Raw genomic sequence first — 19,854 nt, 5'->3', positions numbered from 1 at the left:
TTTTTTCAGAAAAAAACCCCAAACCTTTGTGGATACATAGGTCAAATATTATCCCCTCACTAAAGAAGAAGAGTCAAGTCTTAGGTGGTGAGTGACTGAGTGGTGGAGATAAAGGCTTCTGATGTTATCTCCTTTCTGGATGCACCCCTTCCTTAAGAAAAGTATAATTAATCACGGCATAGATGATTACAAAATAAACAAAAAGTATTTAGAACAAATTGTCAAGGTGCTGAAAATCAGCATCAGTAGGGTACCAGTAAGGCTCTGTTTAAGAAAACTTCCCAAGAAAGGTGAACATCGGGAGGTATTTTGATACTGAAGGACAGCAAGTTCCACTGGGAAATGGAAATTTAAGAAAAACAGTATTTTGCAAACAAAAAACAGTGACATATAAATCAATATATAAGACATACCACTAAATACATACTTCTGGAGTGAAAGTAAAATCTCCTTTGCCAAATGCTATTGTGTTGTCAGATGCTTTACTAATAATAGCTTCTGATTATTAAATATCTGAATAACAGAACAACACAAGATTCTTGACATGCATTAACTATCGAATCCTAGCAACTACTAGATAGATAATTGTTACAAGATTATTCTCACTTCTCGTCTAAGGAGACTGAGGCCCGCTGGGCCGTGCCCCACAGCTGGTGGACGGGAGAGCCATGATTCAGACCCAGGTCTCTCTGACTCCAGAGCTCATGCTTTCCGCTGCTCTATGCCGTCTCCTCAAAGCCCATAATTAAGCAAAATAATATGCTCATCACAAATGAAAAGATCTCATGCACAAAAACGACGAGACGACTTTTGGTTGATGCACTTCCAAGTGTGCGGCAGATCCTTTTTCTGGAAACCGCATTTGGCATAAGGAGCCTAAAGTCCAGACAGTTTCAGTGACATAACTCAAGGTCTCCGTAGATGTTGGCCTTGCGTCTGAAATAGCCCTGAGCCCTCCCGTCCTGGCGTCTCCCCTGTACACACCCCCCACCCCCGCCAAGCTCAGACTGCCCACAGGACTTGCAAGTGGGTGAGGTGACAAGGCTCATGGGGTTTGTAACAAGGTACATTGTGATCTCCTTGTCCATCCCAGTAACTATTTCCACTGCTCTCACTCTCACTGGAGCTTATTCTCGGCTCTGTAGGACTTCGTGTTTGTTTGTTTTGCTTTCAGCTCTAAAAAGGACTCTTAGCAGCCATTCAAGACTTTTATAAAATTATCCACCGTCTCTTAGAGTAATCCGGAGGGCTGCCGAGAAGGATGGCGCTCTGTGAGCTGGTACTTGAGACCAGGTTTTAAGGGTAATCTGGTTTTGTTTCTCCCCACCCGCATTCCCATACACACCTTATTTTAGTCAAAGAGCATCTTCCCTTAGGTGTAAAAGGTAGACAACAGTACGCACCATAGTTCTCATCACATCTAATGGCTTAAGCTGTGAGTCCTAGTAATTCTGCAGCTGTGGTTTCTCAGATGTCACCATCTCCCCTCAGTCTTCTTTGGCCCGTGTCTTACCTTCCTTGAGATTTTATCATTTTCCTACCGGGGTTTAGCTTCTGTCAAAAGGAAGCAATAAAAAGTAGTGAAAGGGGCATTGGAATTAAAGTCCAAAGAACTCATTCTGAGTTTACTTCCTTCTTCCCTCACTCAACTGAAGGAGTGACTATGGACTATCAGAACCTCCTTTTCTTGTATCTAAAGCAGTGATTACAGAATACTTGCTCTCCTTATCTCACAGACCTATAGTAAGGATCAGAGGAAAGAGCAAATGAAATGCAAGGTAAATATTAGTTCATCCACTGGCTGCTCCTGTGACTACATACTGTGCTAGACACTGGAGACACTACGATTAATAAAATACAGCATCCTCTCTCATGGAGCTCAGTTTAAAGAGAGAAGGCAGAACTGGAAGCGAATTATTATGTATTGCAATGTGATGGCATAATGTGCAGAGTGTCATGGGGGCCTGGAATAGGAAGCCTGGATGATGTCTGGGGATATGGGGTGCCAGCTAGGTTCTAGAAAGAATCCTCATAGGAAGTCAGATTTGAGCTGGACCATGAAGGCTGAACAGATGTTTTCTGAGAAAACAAAGAAGCAAAGGGCATCTCAGGAAGAAAGACCAACACATAGAAAAAGCCTATTGTACTAATATGAATTTTGTCCCCTAAGTGCCAGGGGTGGGGGTGGGGGAGGCAACACGTGACTTTAAGCAGGAAGTGAAATAAGAAGAAGCATATTTTAGAAAGATCATTTTAGAGGCAGTGGGGCAAGGAAAACATGAGAAAAATTAGATGATGATGATGGTGATGATGACGATTAGAGGCTCTCTCTTATGAGCCTGAATAGAGATTGAGTATGAATTGAGCTGAGAGTTCAGTTATCCTCTGCACAGAGGAAAGAGAGTGAAACCTGGAGCAAGATTGGGAAGGGGAAAGAGACTTTGGCCTTCATTCCAAGGTAAGGTCACACCTGAGTAAGAGGAAGGCTCTCTTTCAGAGAAGTGGAGATTCCCACTGACAATAACCCAGAGAAGGAGCTGACACTGGAAAAGGAAATGGACCCCAGGATGGCAAAACTTATCTCTGATCCTGGACTCAAAGGAGTCTCCACAGTTCAAGGATGTTCCTTTGACGTGAAGAAAAAAATGTCTTCTGACATAGACAGACGGTCATGTAGGCATGCAAGGAGGCCCTGAGAGGAACCCCAGAAGAATACATGTGGGACTGTCATGTCTGAGAGTCTCCATATTAAATAACAGGTGTACTTCCTCCTGACTTTAATCCCCTTCTTTTATCCCTGAGCCATCAGCCATGTCAAGGAAACCTTTTAACTGGTCTCAGCTGTGTCGTGGTGATATAAACGTGAAGCTTGCCTAGGCCAAAACCATTGTCATGAAAAGCAGTGAGGGTAATAGTTAACATTTATTGAGCATTTTCTATGTGTCAGGAATGAACTGTTAGGAGCTTAAATGGATTACCTTATTTTCTCAACAATCTTGAGATTACAAAACTCTAGTTAACCTCATTTTATAGGTAAAAAATCTAAAGTTTAGAGGGGTTAAATAACTTACCCAAATCACACTGATTTGATATGCGGCATTCTGTCTCCAGAGACAATTCTCTTCCTTGCTACCCTGAACTACAGCCCAGTTTAGGGTCAGAAGGGGGTGGCAGCTTTGGTTCAAGAGAGCCATGGCTACACCCACACAGGGAGTGGATGCGAAGGAGACTGGCGATGTCATGGGTAGCTGTCTGAAATGGAGCAGCCATTGTGGGTCCATGGCTAAATGATGAGAAAAGTGCAGGCAACACCCCACATTAACATTGGGGACAATGGGAAATGTGGCCTGGGGCCTCTCTCAGAGCACTAGAGAGGCCAGGGAACCTCAGAATGAAGACCAAGCTCCTGATCATAGTAATGAGCCACACCACATCAGTGGACTTCAGCCTAACCAATGTGGCTGTCTTTATGCCTACCAGCTAGTAAGGCATGAGGGACATGCAGCTTACCATTATATGACAATAAGTATGTTAAAGTGAATAGAGAAAAAGAGGAAAATATTAAGAAATTACAAAGTGGCCCATAATCAAAATTCCAAACTTGAAGATTCCCGAGAAAAGACTCTATTCTACATAGGCCTAAACAAATTACATGCTGCTAGCATGCTGTTTTTAGAGCCCTCTGGCTTTTTCTGATGTTCTGTTATCAACCTCACTGTTACTAATGAATTTTCTTGTGGAACTCAATACTTGGCAGCAAAAAGAAGAAACGAGCAGCAGCAGCAGAAATTCCCTTAAAGGCAAATAATATCAGTGTCTACGGAAGGGGTCCCAAAGATATGCCATTGCCTTCAGAATCAGTCCCAAAGGAGCTGTATGGAGTCTTAGCCAAAGAGTTTTGTCTCTCAAACTGAAGCCTCTACATTTCCACAATCCCTGTGGAAAGTTCCACAGTTCATAGATGACCCTGACACGAGAATTTTTCCAAATCATGCAACCAAATTTTAAGATCCCTGCCACTTAAAATATGGAAATCCGAATCAGCAGCAGCACCTGGAAGTTTGTTAGAAATACATACTCTCAGGGTCCACCAAAGACGCAATAAGTCAGAATCTCCATTTTGGCAAGATCCTCAGGTGATCGAGGTGTTTGTTCAAGTTAAGAAGCACAGTTTAGGATTGTTTGAGATCTCTAAATATCAGGCACCACACAGGACATAGTGTCCATATTACAACATTAACTTGAGTCTGGATTTGTGCCTCTCAATCAGTTCATAAGGCCGTTGACTACTGACCTTTCAACATGTGTCCCTTACTCTGCTAAGCAATGTTGATGATACAAAAAACAAAAACTCAAGATATGATCCCTGTTGAAAGCATGCTTACAATTCTGTTGGGGAATATACACATGCTCAGAAGGACCTTTCAGGAAAGTAAATCAGACCCCGTCAGCGCCCTGACTAAAGGAAGCTGGGTTCCCCAATGCAGACTAGGTGAAGTCCAGACCCCGGCAGAGCACACGAAGCCTTTGAACAGCTTGGCGCACACCTTCCTCCAGAGCCTTATCATCTTCCCATCTCTCCCCCAATGCTTTGCTCCAGCCTCGCTGAACCTGAAGGTCCTGGAATGTGCAGCACTCACTCTCATGTCTTGCACTTGCAGAACGACTCTGTCCCTTTCTGCCCTTCCCGCCTTTTATGATAACTCTATTTAATTCTTTAGACTCACCTCAGCATCATCTTTCTCAGGCAGCTTTTCTTTGGTTTCTAATTTGAGGGAATCATTGCCCCTCTAGTGTATTTCCATTGCAAATTCTGTTTATGACTGTCTCCTAGATACAAGGGCACCCGGTAAATGTCTGGTGGAAAGAAATAAATATGGTATATGAATAAGCTATAAATCAGTGATGCAACTGAGCAGCATCACAGTCTCCATCTCAGACACACCAAAGAGCCCGGCCCCAGGCTGTAAATGCTCTCATCCTCCTCACTCAGGCTTCTCTCCTGGATCATGGACCTGCTGGCTAAGCCCTGTGTGATCGCGAGGCTCAGTCCTAGGCTTGGGACGTCCTTCCAGACCCTGTCACTTGGGAAACTCCTCTGCATCTTTTACATCTCATCTCAAACATGACATCCTCTAAAATGCTTCCTCCTCTTCACAAGAGCAAGTTGGACCTTCCCATCTCTGTGTTCCAATGTCACTTTGTACCTATCTCTATCTAAGATCTCTGGTTGATTGTACATCTTTGTTTGCCTGTCTCTCCCCTCTGCCTGTCAATTTTTCTAGGACAGAGACTTGTCTTCTAAGGCAGAAATAAGACTCGTTGTGTTTTATTCATGTCTGTATTCTCAGTGTTCTGCAAATGTTTGGCACAAAATAGACCAGTACTTCCCAACCTCTGCTAATTAATCATCAGAATCCACCATATGTCACTTAAAAATCCATATGCCTGTGTTTCATCCCCAAAAATCCTGCTTCCATAGATGTAGGATAGGATCCAGGCATCTATATTTCCCAAATGCTCCCCAGATAATTCTGACATGCAACCAAAATTTAGAAACTCTGCAGTAGGCCCTTAGTAAAGTTTGTTAGTAAAGGAATTATTCATCGTCTACCCCTGGGCATGACCCATTGCTTTTCTAGATAAACCTGAGGTACCTCCTTGACATGTTCTATTTGATTGGATTGCCTTGGTCTTTTCTGGCTGGATACATCTTATACCTGCCCAGACCCTGGCATCACTACAATGATAGGAAGGAGTATACACACTTATAGGCTCAATTGTGTGTGCCCATCTCTATGTATAATACGAGGCAGAGAAGAACGTGATGCATGTGTAACTAGGGTAGAATAATGGCAGAGACCTTTCAGGCAGACTAGGTCTCACCCGATGTTCCCAAGATGTCGTGCCCATAACTCTACAACATTATCCTGTAACTTTCCAGTCTGTTTGTGTGCTCCAACTTAACTATGCTCCAGCTAGAGTCCCTGAAGGCAGGACTATTCCCTTTGGTGCTATAATCTCAAATCTTCTCCCAGTACCTGCCATATAATAAGTGCTCAATAAGTGTTTAAGGACAGTCAGTCTGAACGAGGAAATGAGAGGATTTGGAAAGACGGAAAGGAGGAAGGAAAATATTCCTGCAGGGGTGGGGATTAGGAATCAAGATGTTCATGGGTCTAGAGAAGAGAAAGAGCTTGGTACATGCATAAGAAAACAAGATAATAGTTTGTGAAGTTAGCCGCTCCCTTTTAGAGAAAGTTGAAGACCTTTGTGCTTCCTTCTCATGGGATTTCTAATGATGGACTTCTGTACTGTGCAGGAGGAAGCTCTCTTGAGAGTCAAAGTAGAGTTATTCCTAACTCTTCCATAGAGTTACTGTGTAACTCTTCCATAGAGTTACTGTGTTACTATCAATAAAGGGAAGAAAGAAAATGAAGGAAAATATTTAGTGTCTATTTTGTGCCTAGTGCTTTGCATATACTATCTCCCTAAACTGTAACAACAGCTTCTTGTGCTACTACTGCCATTTTTCCAGTGATAGAAATTAAAGTAAGAGAATTTAAATGACTCTTACAACTTGTACTTTTCCCTGCATGCATTGCTGCTCTCATTGACTTAAGCTATCTGGGCCTCAGTTTCTGTACTTGAAAATGAATGGATTATGCTAGATTATGTCTTAGGCCTTTTTAGTTCTAAAATCAATGGGTTTATGTAGTGGGGTTGCTCAACTTTAAGGCAACTTCTTCTGAAGACTGTCTATTACTTAGTATAATACCATGCACCATTCAATATTTGCTTACTGAATTGAAGAATTGAGTTTAATCACCTGGGTGGCTCTGGGATATAAAAGACAGTATAACCTTTTTGCTCTAGTCAAAAGATCTGCTCACAGTTACTGAACAAACCTTTCATAAGCTTGTTTCTTCACTTTTACCTGTGATTTACTCTCTACTTCTCAAAATTCTACTCTGTCTTCAAAGTCCAGTTCATTCTCTTCCTCCATGCAACCCTCTCTGGTTGCCAATAGACCAATCACTATGGTAAGGAGGATAGGATTATCCCATTGATTTAGGGATGCAGTCAGTCACAAACCTTGGGCTGCTACATAATGAAGGAAGAGTATAATGGACGATGACAGGCAACCTCAGTGTCCCATGTATTTCCTCATGGAGATTTAAAGAAAGAACAGTCCAACATTGCTCTTCCCTAGAATCTGTGGGCTTCAAAGGAGCTCACTGTTGCCTTAGAAATAAAATGACTATATCTAATTTGAAAATCTACATCACCTCTAGCTTTTAGGATTCTTCATGGACTTTTCATAACCAACCTATGCTCTGCTGTCACATACCATTAAATCTGCATGAGCCCAGCTCCCGCACTTGGAAGATGTCCCTCTGCCTAGGCTAGTCGTGGAAGATTACTCAAGAGAACTGACTTTATTCATTATGTCACTGCCTAAGGACATCCTGAAGAGCTCCCAGTCACTATCCATGCAAGCAGAACCACCTGCCTTATGGAAATATTTCTTATTTTTAATGCATCTTTGTTCATTCTTAGTAAAACAAGATGGAATTAGCATTATGTAGTCACAACCAGAAAAGTGAAGTGCTTACTCCCATACGTGCACACATATTGTATGCTCTGACGTTCAACATAGATGACTAAGGAGTATGTTAAACCTTCTGGATCTCTGTGCTATACGAATCATAGTAAACTATTGCTCCTGACAGTTTTAAAATCAGACAAGAATTTTTTGTCCTTTGAAAGTTATCATTTAACATTTGCTCACTTGTATATTCCTGACATGTGGCACAGTTACAAAATGAGTCATTCAGTAAATGTTTGTTGACTGAATCCAACAATCAATGGATTCATCTTTATTTTTTCTGTCTTTCTCCCCTAATATGACTCTGAAAATGTGTCATCAATATAATAAACACATTAATTTAACATGAGAAAATCTGAGTCATAAAATGGAAGAATCCTCTTTCTCTGTGCTTTGCTAATGTTTCTGTAATTATACTTGCAATTTACCTGTTTTTACATGCCTCTCTCCTCCACTGGACATGTGTTTTTTAAGGGAGGTGACTGTCTTACTCATTTCTGTATCATCAACATTTATTATAGCAGCCAGCACATAATAAGTTTAGTAGATGTTTATTAAATGAGTGAGTAAATATATTTATGAAATGATTGCTATGCCTACATTGGCTTCCTGCTCCCTCCTCACCCCTATACTCGTTTTTTTTTTAGAATTTTTGGATACTTCTCTGTCGTATTTAGACAGGCAGCTTTTGCGAAAATTATAAGTAAATCCCTCTTACGAAAAGTACAGAATCGTGATGTAAATAATCTTTTTAGAATGTTTTATTTTTAAAGATTGGTACCTGAGCTAACAACTGTTGCCAATCTTCTTCTTTTTCATTTTTCTGCTTTTTCTCCCCAAATCTCCCAAGTACATAGTTGCATATTTTTTAGTTGTGGGTCCTACCAGTTGTGGCATGTGGGACACCGCCTCAGCATGGCCTGATGAGCGGTGCCATGTCTCTACCCAGGATCTGAACTGGTGAAACCCTGGGCCACCAAAGCAGAGTGCGCAAACTTAACCAATTTGCCATAGGGCCGGCCCCTAGAATTTTTTTTAAATCACAAAATTGTGGTGCTTGAAGGAACCTCACAGATCTCCCAAATGTAAATAACATATTAAGAATCCTGCCTACTGACAATATGAAATTGGTATATCTTTTTTATACAGAATATATAGGATATATTAAAAAATGAAAACTCAGAAAAATATATGAAAATTCGTTACACAGGAGAAATTAAAATGCAGGGAATCAGCATATAGAAACCCTTTCATACAGGCATTGGTAGGGATTGTGGGAGAATAAGAGCTTTCATGCTCTATTGATAGGAGTACAGACTGGTGACGCCATTCTGAAGAGCCATCTGGCATTACTGTCTGTATGTGAATATATCATAGAACCCAAGATCCTGAGTGAATAATCCAAAGAAATTCTCACACAGTCTCCATGGGGGCAAGTAAGAGAATTTGGCAGGGAGTTAGAGGCAACCTGAGTGTCCCTCAGTTAAAGCATGAATAGGTAAAATACACTGCTTCCACCCCAGGAAGTTTAGTATGGCAATAGAAGCTACAGATCATATTTTCACAGATCAGATGATGGGTCTTAGAAATGTAGTAGTTAGTGAAACACATAAACACAAAATCATTTATGTAAATTAATAATACATGCATGCAAAACATATTTTGCAATAATGTATACAACCAAAAACAAAGCACCTCATGTTAAATACATGATGATGGTAACCTGTGGTGGGAAGGCGAGAGAAATATGGAATAAAGTGATAAATGGGAATAAGCAAATTTTAAAAAATAAGAGGGAGCTCCCATGGCCCATATATGATAATGTTTCATGAATTAAGCAGGATGATCAATTCAAAACCCTATATTGGAGGTCCAAAAGAAAAAAAAATGAAAAGAACAAACAATATTAAAACTTTCTAGAAATAAAATTAATATAAATTAAAACCATAGGGTTCCTTTCTCACCAAAATAACAAAAGATTTACTTTACTTGAACCAGTGGCTCCATTTTTGTCATTTATAAATAATGATTAACAGTGCCATTTAACTTTAATTCTGGAGATATAACCCAACATAGTTAAGCAAAAGAAAGAAAAGGACAAAAATTAAAAAGCAGGAATATTTATTATTTTATTGCATATTTGAAAAACCAAAGAGAATTAACTGAAAAAGAATTTATCCAATTTTTAAAATTTTTTTGTAATTTTTTATTACAAAGAACAAATAAATTTGGCAAGAAAGTTGGCCATAAATTTCATATCTATAAATTAATAGCCTATAAATTAATATCCTGAATAGAATGAACACTAGTTTGTTGTTATAAAGAACAATGACTCCATCCACAATGGAAAAAAAGAAACTTAGGCTAGAAATTAATCACAAGAAAAAAGCTGAGAAAGGCACAAAGATGGGGAGACTAAACAACACACTACTGAACAAGCAATGGATAATTGAAGAAATTAAAGAAGAAATCAAAAAATACCTGGAAGCAAATGAAAATGATAGCATGCCATACCAACTCATATGGGATACAGCAAAAGCTGTATTAAGAGGAAAATTCATCGCAATACAGGCACATCTTAACAAACAAGAAAAACCCCAAATAAGCAATCTTAAACTATACCTAACTGAACTAGAGAAAAAAGAACAAATAAAGCCCAAAGTCAGCAGAAGGAGAGAAATAATAAAAATCAGAGCAGAAATAAATACTATTGAAATGAAAAAGGCAGTAGAAAGGATCAATGAGACAAAGAGCTGGTTTTTTGAGAAGATAAATAAAATTGACAAACCACTAGCCAGACTTACAAATAAAAAGAGGGAGAAAGCTCAAATAAACAAAATCAAGAGATGAAAGAGGAGAAATAACAACAGACTCTGCAGAAATACAATGGATTATAAGAGAATACTATGAAAAACTATATGCCAACAGAATGGATAACCTAGAGGAAATGGATAAATTCTTGGACTCCTACAATCTCCCAAAGCTCACTCAAGAAGAGGCAGACAATTTGAACAGACCAATCACAAGGAAAGAGATTGAAACAGCAATCAAAAACATCCCAAAGAATAAAACCCCAGGACCAGATGGCTTTCCTGGGGAATTCTACCAAACTTTCAGAGAGGATTTAATACCTATCCTTTTCAAGCTATTCCAAAAAATTAGGGAAGATGGAACACTTCCTAACACATTCTATGAGGCCAACATCACGCTGATACCAAAACCTGACAAGGACACCACGAAAAATGAGAACTACAGGCCAAGATCACTGATGAACACAGATGCAAGAATTCTAAACAAAATTTTGGCAACCAGAATTCAGCAATTCATCAAAAGGATCATACATCATGATCAGGTGGGATTCATACCAGGGACACAGGGATGGTTCAACATCCGCAAATCAATCAACATGATACACCACATCAACAAACTGAGGAATAAAAACCACATGATCATCTCAATAGATGCAGAGAAGGCATTTGACAAGATCCAACAGCCATTTATGATAAAAACTCTGAACAAAATGGGCATAGAAGGAAACTACCTCAACATAATAAAGGCCATATACAACAAACCCATAGCCAACATCATACTCAATGGGCAAAAACTGAACCCCATCCCCCTGAAAACAGGAACGAGACAAGGATGCCCTCTATCACCACTCTTATTTAACATAGTACTGGAGGTCCTGGCCAGAGCAATCAGGCAAGAAAAAAGAATAAAGGGAATCCAAATAGGGAGGGAAGAAGTGAAACTCTCGCTGTTTGCAGACGACATGATCTTATATATAGAAACCCCAAAGAATCCATTGGAAAACTGTTAGAAGTAATCAACAACTACAGCAAAGTTGCAGGGTACAAAATCAATTTGCATAAATCAGTAGCATTTCTATACTCCAATAACGAACTAACAGAAAAAGAACTCAAGAACACAATACCATTCACAATCGCAACAAAAAGAATAAAATACCTTGGGGTAAATTTAACTAAGGAAGTGAAGGACCTATATAATGAAAATTACAAGGCCTTTCTGAGAGAATTGGATGACGACATAAGGAGATGGAAAGACATTCCATGTACATGGATTGGAAGAATAAACATAGTTAAAATGTCCGTTCTACCTAAAGCAATCTACAGATTCAACGCCATCCCATTCAGAATCCCAATGACATTCTTTACAGAATAAGAACAAAGAATCCTAAAATTCATATAGGGCAACAAAAGACCCCGAATTTCTAAAGGAATCCTGAGAAAAAAGAACAAAATGGGAGGCATCACAATCCCTGACTTCAAAACTTACTACAAAGCTACAGTAATCAAAACAGCATGGTACTGGTACAAAAACAGGTGCACAGATCAATGGAACAGAATTGAAAGCCCAGAAATAAAACCACACATCTATGGACAGCTTATCTTTGACAAAGGAGCTGAGGGCATACAATGAAGAAAAGAAAGTCTTTTCAACAAATGGTGCTGGGAAAACTGGAAAGCCACATGTAAAAGAATGAAAATTGACCATTCTTTTTCACCATTCACCAAAATAAACTCAAAATGGATCAAAGACCTAAAGGTGAGGCCTGAAACCATAAGGCTTTTGGAAGAAAACGTAGGCAGTACACTCTTTCACATCAGTATTAAAAGGATCTTTTCAGACACCATGCCTTCTCAGAGAAGGGAAACAATAGAAAGAATAAACAAATGGGACTTCATCAGACTAAAGAGCTTCTTCAAGGCAAATGAAAACAGGATTGAAACAAAAAAACAACCCACTAACTGGGAAAAAATATTTGCAAGTCATATATCTGACAAAGGCTTAATATCCATAATATATAAAGAACTCTCGCAACTCAACAACAAAACATCAAACAACCCAATCAAAAAATGGGCTGGAGACATGAACAGACATTTCTCCAAAGAAGATATACGGATGGCCAATAGGCACATGAAAAGATGCTCATCATCGCTGATCATCAGGGAAATGCAAATCAAAACTACACTAAGATATCACCTTACACCCATTAGAATGACAAAATATCTGAAACTAATAGTAACAAATGTTGGAGAGGTTGTGGAGAAAAAGGAACCCTCATACACTGCTGGTGGGAATGCAAACTGGTGCAGCCACTATGGAAAACAGTATGGAGATTCCTCAAAAAATTAAAAATAGAACTACCATACGATCCAGCCATCCCACTACTGGGTATTTATCCAAAGAGCTTGAAGTCAGCAATCCCAAAAGTCCTATGCACCCCAATGTTCATTGCAGCATTATTTACAATAGCCAAGACATGGAAGCAACCTAAGTGCCCATCAACAGACGAATGGATAAAGAAGATGTGGTACATATATACAATGGAATACTACTCAGTTGCAAAACAGAACTAAATCATTCCATTTGCAATAACATGGATGGACCTTGAGGGAATTATGTTAAGTGAAATAAGCCAGTTAGAGAAGGATAATCTGTGTATGACTCCACTCATATGAGGAATTTAAAATTATGGACTAAGAGAACAGTTTAGTGGATACCAGGGGAAAGGTGGGGTGGGGGGTGGGCACAAAGGGTGAAGTGGTGCACCTACAACACGAATGACAAACATTAATGTACAACTGAAATTTCACAAGATTGTAACCTATCATTAACTCAATAAAAAAAAAGAAACTTAGAAAACTTATCAGTAGTGTTTAAGATCTAGATAAAGAACTCTAAAATTCTTCTGAGAGCCGAAAAGCAGACTTGAACAAAAGGCAAGGCATACAGTGATCTCAGATGGAAAGAATTAACATTGCAAAGATGTCAATTCTTTCCAAATCGACATATAAATTTAGTGTAATTTTACTAACAATACCAACTGGTTTATTTGGGAAACAAAAGCTGATTTCAAGTCAATATAAAAGAATCAATAAGAATATCCAAAGTAATTCTAAAACATCTCTACAAAACGAAATACTTTATAAAATATATTATAGACACATGAATAGACAGATCCAAAGAACAAAACATAACTCAAAAAATAGTCCCAAACGCATGTGGAGATTAAGTATATGATAAAGGTGGCATTGGAAATCAGTGAAGGACAGAAGGATTATTCAGTAAATGGTATCTTAAGAACTGGACAGCCATCTGGAAGAAAAGTCTACTTGGATCAATAATATGATTTAAAAATAAAACTCAAAGTGCAAGAAGAAATCACGGTGGCAATTTTTGATACGTAGTCTGAATGGCAAAGGTCATCCCAAACATGACATAAAAACCAGAAGTAATGAAATAACCACCATGAAAATTTGACAATAAAACATTTTGGCAGGGCAAAACCCACAATAACCAAAATCAATAATCTCAAGGGGAAATCAGAAAAACATTTGTAATTTATATCTTAGAAAACAAGGGCTAATTTCCCTAATCATTAAAAAAAGATCAACAATCCAAAGGAAAATTCAAAGGAGATTTACAGAAAAAAAAAATAGCCCTGGAACATATGCAGTTACATTCAACCTTGCTAGAAGACAAAAGCAAATGAAAATTACACTGAGATACCATTTTCACCGATCATATTAGAAAATACTTTAAAAATTGGTTAACAGATGGGTTGTCAAGAGGATAGGGAAACAGCCACTTTCCCACATAGCTGGTGGGAATGTAAATTGGTGACATCTCTAGGTAGGACAATTTATCAGTAGCTATCCAAATTACAATTGCATTTATTTTTGACACAGAAAGACCACGTCTACACATTCCTTCTACAAATACACTTGCACAAGTATATTCACTACTGCCTTATTTGTAAGAGCAAAAGATTGGAAGAGTATTGTTTGCAATTGTCCACTGAAATTTTTTTCTCTTCCTTATTGCCTTGGGCATTGTAACAATGCTTACTTTCAAGTTGGTCTCTGAATTTCTGGGTTCCCTGTGAATATGTGTCTGTTGTTTGTATCAATTTTTCTTCAAGTTGTCATGTCTCTTCGTATGCTTGTTGTTTGGTTTGGTTAGTTTTGGTGGTTGGGACTTTGTAAAATTCTTTCTAAAAATAATGGGAAGCCAAGGATGTTGTTATCTTCTCCAGAGAAGATTTACACTTGCTCCCACCAAGAGCTATTAGCAATCTTGAATGATCTCAATGCAATTTCAGGAATTAAGAGGATGTGTCCAGTCCCTTTTGATGCCATGTCACTTGAGATTAATTCTTACTTCTAGGGTTCATCCCTTTGCATTTCCAGCCCAAAGTCCAGGGAGTCACCAGGGCTGCCCTCCTTTGGATGGTCCGTGACTCCTCTTAGCTCCACGAGGCTGTCACAAAGTCCTTCTCAAGCCTTCTCATTGCCCAGGTGAAAAACAGCCTCAAATGCTGGGCTCACAGCCCTGGGTTTCCATTCCTCTCAGCTCCTCACCAAGTAATTCCACTCTCTCCTCTTAACTCTCTACTATCTTCTGATGGGCATCTTTCTTAAAGAAACACTTATCTGGCTTTTCTGATTTCCTTAAAGTGAGTTTAGTCCATATTCTCTTGTCCATAATGACCAGGAACAAAATTCCAAAAAACTCTATATCCCATCAATCCAAAAATTATAGTACATTTATACAATAGAATGTTATTCAGCCATAGGATAATTTTTTAGATGCTGATACTGAACAATCTTTTTAAGAAATATTGTTTAGTGAAAATGCAAGGTACAGAACAGTGGCTATGGTATGCTATCATTTAGACAAAGTATCTCTGGGAAGATTCAAAATAACTTAAGACTTGAATTGTTTGGGGCTTGGGAAAGTATATAGCCAAGACATAGAAGTGAGAAGAAAGTTCTTCACTGTTTATTTACCATTTTGTACATTTGAATTTTGAAACAAGTATTATATATGTTCTGTTCAATATAAAAGCAAATAAAGTAAACAATAAATGATAAAAATGTTCACGCACTGCAGTATTTATATCAAACAATTAAAAGCAACTTAAGGGGCCAGCCCAGTGGCGCAGCAGTTAAGTGCACACGTTCTGCTTCGGTGGCCCGGGGTTCGCCAGTTTGGATCCCATGTACGGACACGGCACCACTTGGCAGGCCATGCTGTGGTAGGCGTCCCACGTATAAAGCAGAGGAAGATGGGCATGGATGTTCGCTCAGGGCCAGTCTTCCTCAGCAAAAAGAGGAGGATTGGCAGTAGTTAGCTCAGGGCTAATCTTCCTGAAAAAAAAAAAAAAGGTAACTTAAATGTCCAACTGTAAGGAAATTTGGTTAAATATGTCAGGTGCAAATGATGGCTTTGTCTGTGATGATGGTAAAAATAAATATGAAAGTTATATAGAAACATGGATGCACTACTTTCCTATTGCAGTGCAATGAATTAACACAAACTTAGCAGTTTAAAACATCATTTCTTCTCTCGTTGTTCTGTAGATCAGAAGTCCCACACGGTGTAGTCGGGTTCCCGGCTCAGTCTCACAGGCTGAAAGCAAGTTGTCAACTGGGCTGAATTCTTACCTGGGAATGCTGTCTAATTCAATGAAAAATGCATTTTGATAAAGAAAGAAAATAACAATGGCCCTTAAACAAATGCAAAAGTATTCACGCTTACTAGTAAGAGAATTTACACTGAAGCACTCTTTTCATCTGTCAGACAGAAAAACTTTTAAAAATTTGGTAATGATTGATGTACATCAAAATGTCGCATACAGGAATGTGCATAAACTATGATAACAACTAGGTAAAAACGTGTATGTGAAAGAGATAAAAAGGAAGGGAACAAAAATGCTAACAGTCATCTAAACAAATTTGTGTCACAATATTTTGTTAATTTTGAGATTTTTAAGTAAGCGTACTATTTTCTTATATCATTAAAATTACATTTAAAGAGGAAGAACAGTAACTTTTTCTACCTCTTTCCTTTTACCATAGCACAAAGAAATGAGTAGATTTAGCACAGTGTTCCAAATAATTGCTATTTGTTAGTATTGCTGAAATTAGGACACAGGTCCCCAACCCCTGGTCTTTTATGTACCATGCTGTCCAGTCTCTTATAGGAAAACTCCAGGCACATGAGAGAATGACAGTTATGGAATACCTGTTACCTACTGTGTGCTCACTTCTTGCTAGGTACCTTTAAAGCATATTTAATCCTCGCAACGATCCCATAGGATAAGTGTTAGTTCACATTCTCTTTGGGTTTTTAATCCCAGCTCTGCACCAGAAAAATTTGAGAGAACTGGCAAGGCGTCTACGGCTCCTTGCTCGGTTTCCTCTTTTGCAAAATGCAGTAAGAGTCATACCTAAGATGTAGTGGATACCGTTGATATCCTTCCTACATGCCTTCAGCACTTAACCACGCCCTTGCATGCTCAGCCCAGCTTCCAAGTGCCAGCATCTTTGACTTGTTGCCTGAGGTTTCCTCTCACCAGGAAACACCTGCTGTTCACATGTGGGCAAAGCCGAAAGTTCTGGGGGAGTTAATACCCCTCATCTTCCCCCAGAGGCCTCAATCAATGAATAACTGGGGAATGCACAGATAACCACAGAGCTACCTCATTCCCTCGGTGAAACAGCTGAGGTGTTTGTTCTGCACATAAAATATTCTATTGCTCCCCAGCGGGAGTAAGTTCCATTTACCCCCACAAATGATTCCCCCTTGAAAATATGCTTTTTTTTTGGTAGTAAAAACATTTAACATGAGATCTACCCTCTTAACAAAATTTTAAGTGTCCAATATGGTACTGCTAACTATAGGCACAATGTGGTACAGCAGATCTCTGGAACTTATTCATCTTGTATAATTGAAACATTTTTCCCATTGAACAATAACTCCCTGTCTCCCCTCCTCTAACCACTGGCAACCAATATTCTACTCCGCGCTTCTATGAGCTTGGGTGTTTTAGATATCTGGTGTAAGTAGAATCATAAAGTATTTGTCCTTCTGTGGCTGTCTTGTTTCACTTAGCATTATGGCCTCCAGGTTCATCTATGTTGTTTCATATTGCAGGATTTTCTTCTTTTTTAAGGCTGAATAATATTCCATTGTATGTGTATACCACGTATTCTTTATCCACTCATTTGCCAATGGACATTTAGGTTGTTTCCACATGTTGACTCTTGTGACTAGTGCTGCAATAAACATGGGAATGCAAATATCTCTTTGAGATCTTGATTTCAATTCTTCTGGATAAATAACCAGAAGTAGGACTGTTGGATCATATGGTACTTCTACTTTTAACTTTTTGAGGAACCTTTATACTGTTTTCCATAACGGCTGTACCAATTTACACTCCCATCAACAGTATGCTAGGGTTCACTTTTCTCTGCATCCTTGCCAACAATGGTGATCTCTTGTCTTTTTGATAGAAGTCATTCTAACAGATGTGAGGTGATATCTCATTACGGTTTTGATTTGCATTTCCCTTATAATTAATGATGTTGAGCATCTTTTCATGTTATCTATTGTCACATTACAAATCACCACTAATTTAGTAGCTTAAAACAACACACATTTATTATCTCACGGTTTCTGTGGTTAAGAAATTCAGGCATAGCTTTGCTGAATTGTCTGTTTTGAGGTCTCTCACAGGCCTCAGTCAATGGGTTGGCAGGGGCTGTGCTCCCCTCTGAAAGCTTGACTGCGAAAGGATCCACTTCCAAGCTCACAGGCCTGTTGGCACAGTTCAGTTTGTCAAGGGTTATTGGACTGAGGGCTTCTGTTCTCAGCTGGCTATTTGCTAGAAGTGTACCTCAGTTCCTTGCCACACACATGGCAGTATGCAAATTGAGAAGGCAACAGAGAGAATCTGCTAGCAAGATGGATGACATAATTTTATGCAACCTAACTACGGAAGTGACATCCCATCATCTTTTCCCTATTCTTGCTATTCCTTAGCAAGTCACTAGGCAAGTCCACATTCAATGGAAAGGGATTGCAAGGGGTATGAATCCAGGAGGCAGGGATCATTGGGAGACCTTAGAATATGCCTGCCACACTAGCCAATTTTAGATCATCCTGCTAGGAAAGAAAGAGGCTGGCTAAACAGAAAACATTCCTTTCTGGTTCTTTGATATACTCTTGCAAACTTAACGGGAGATTTTCCTCACAAAATGAGCTTTTACTTAAGCAAATATATTCTGGGAGAATGTAAGATGGCTCTAAAACACAAGAAGGAAATCAAAGTTATCCATGACTAGTTGAATTGTGTAACTTCATGATATTGGGAGATTCTACTCAATGTTGGTGGACCAATCTGAATAGCGGATATTGACAGACTTAATTCAACATATATGCCCTGAGCATACTCTTTTGCATATAGTAGGGGCTTAATGCCTATTTGGAAAAAAAATCAAACAGAAGCAGATTTAAATGTGTAGATTCAATCATCCTTATTGGTACTGTTCATACTTTAACTTTTAACAAGAGCCATTCCGCCTCTGCTTCCAAGTGTAATGATGAATAATTTGTACCTTGAATTAGAAATAAAAATGACTATAAAGAAATCAGAGTCCATGCTATTATTACTCAATCCTAACAGAGCCGTGCTTATAAACTGCAAAAGGCTGCCTTTTCTATAATCTCTGGGGATGTTCCAGCCCACCAAATGAAAAATAAAGCCATATTCAACAGCAGCCAAGGAGTTATGGGTATGAAATTGTGCCTCCATCATTCCCTGAAATGCATGGTTGAGATCATTCAAAGTAACACCTGGAAATCTACTAAAACAATCACAAGGTGGGTTGGGAGTTTATCCTTTTTGACCAGTTCCACAACCCACTTCTGCCACAGTGAATTTTAATTGCATATTATTCTAGAGAAGAGCTCCTATGCTAGCATTAAGTCAGAAAAATAAGCAATTGCACTGCGTTATTCATCATTCCAGCATAAATGAAAATAGAATGGACTTAGAGTAGAAAACTACTTTTCAGCAGGGAGAGGATTTGTATATAATGAGACTATCAACCTCAAGGTTTGGACCCAATATTACAACAATCTATGTGTTCAATGAACAAAAATTCAATTCTAAATTACTTTTTCCATAGTACAGATAAGGGAATGGTTTTCCTTGCATTGTCTACAATTCCAAAGTATTTTTTTAATTTTGATAAGATTAGGATAATATTAATCAAACCATTGGGGTATACACATAGATCATCCTTCCTGAAGTCTTGCCTATTTCCATTATACATTGTATATATTTGTGGTCAGCCTCCTACTTTAAGTTTCTATTGTGTCTTTCCAGGCAAAGAGGAGAGCTATAATTGACCCTGAGTCAAGAATATAATTAT

General features: G+C 38.8%; 1 long non-coding RNA gene across 7 annotated transcripts in view; it reads right to left on the bottom strand.

The window, feature by feature from the left end:
- Window positions 1-9,721: 9,721 nt before the first annotated feature.
- The window catches only part of LOC106823216 (uncharacterized), a 231,676-nt gene continuing 221,543 nt past the window's right edge, over window positions 9,722-19,854 (bottom strand). For all 7 annotated transcript variants that reach the window (XR_011493315.1, XR_011493307.1, XR_011493309.1 and 4 more), the window contains one exon: window positions 9,722-15,783. This is a non-coding gene — a long non-coding RNA (uncharacterized lncRNA). The remainder of the gene's footprint in view (window positions 15,784-19,854) is intronic.

The sequence above is a fragment of the Equus asinus genome, chromosome 12 (genome assembly GCF_041296235.1).
Source record: "Equus asinus isolate D_3611 breed Donkey chromosome 12, EquAss-T2T_v2, whole genome shotgun sequence".
Lineage (NCBI taxonomy): Eukaryota > Metazoa > Chordata > Mammalia > Perissodactyla > Equidae > Equus > Equus asinus.
This window is presented reverse-complemented; position numbering and strand designations above follow the sequence as displayed.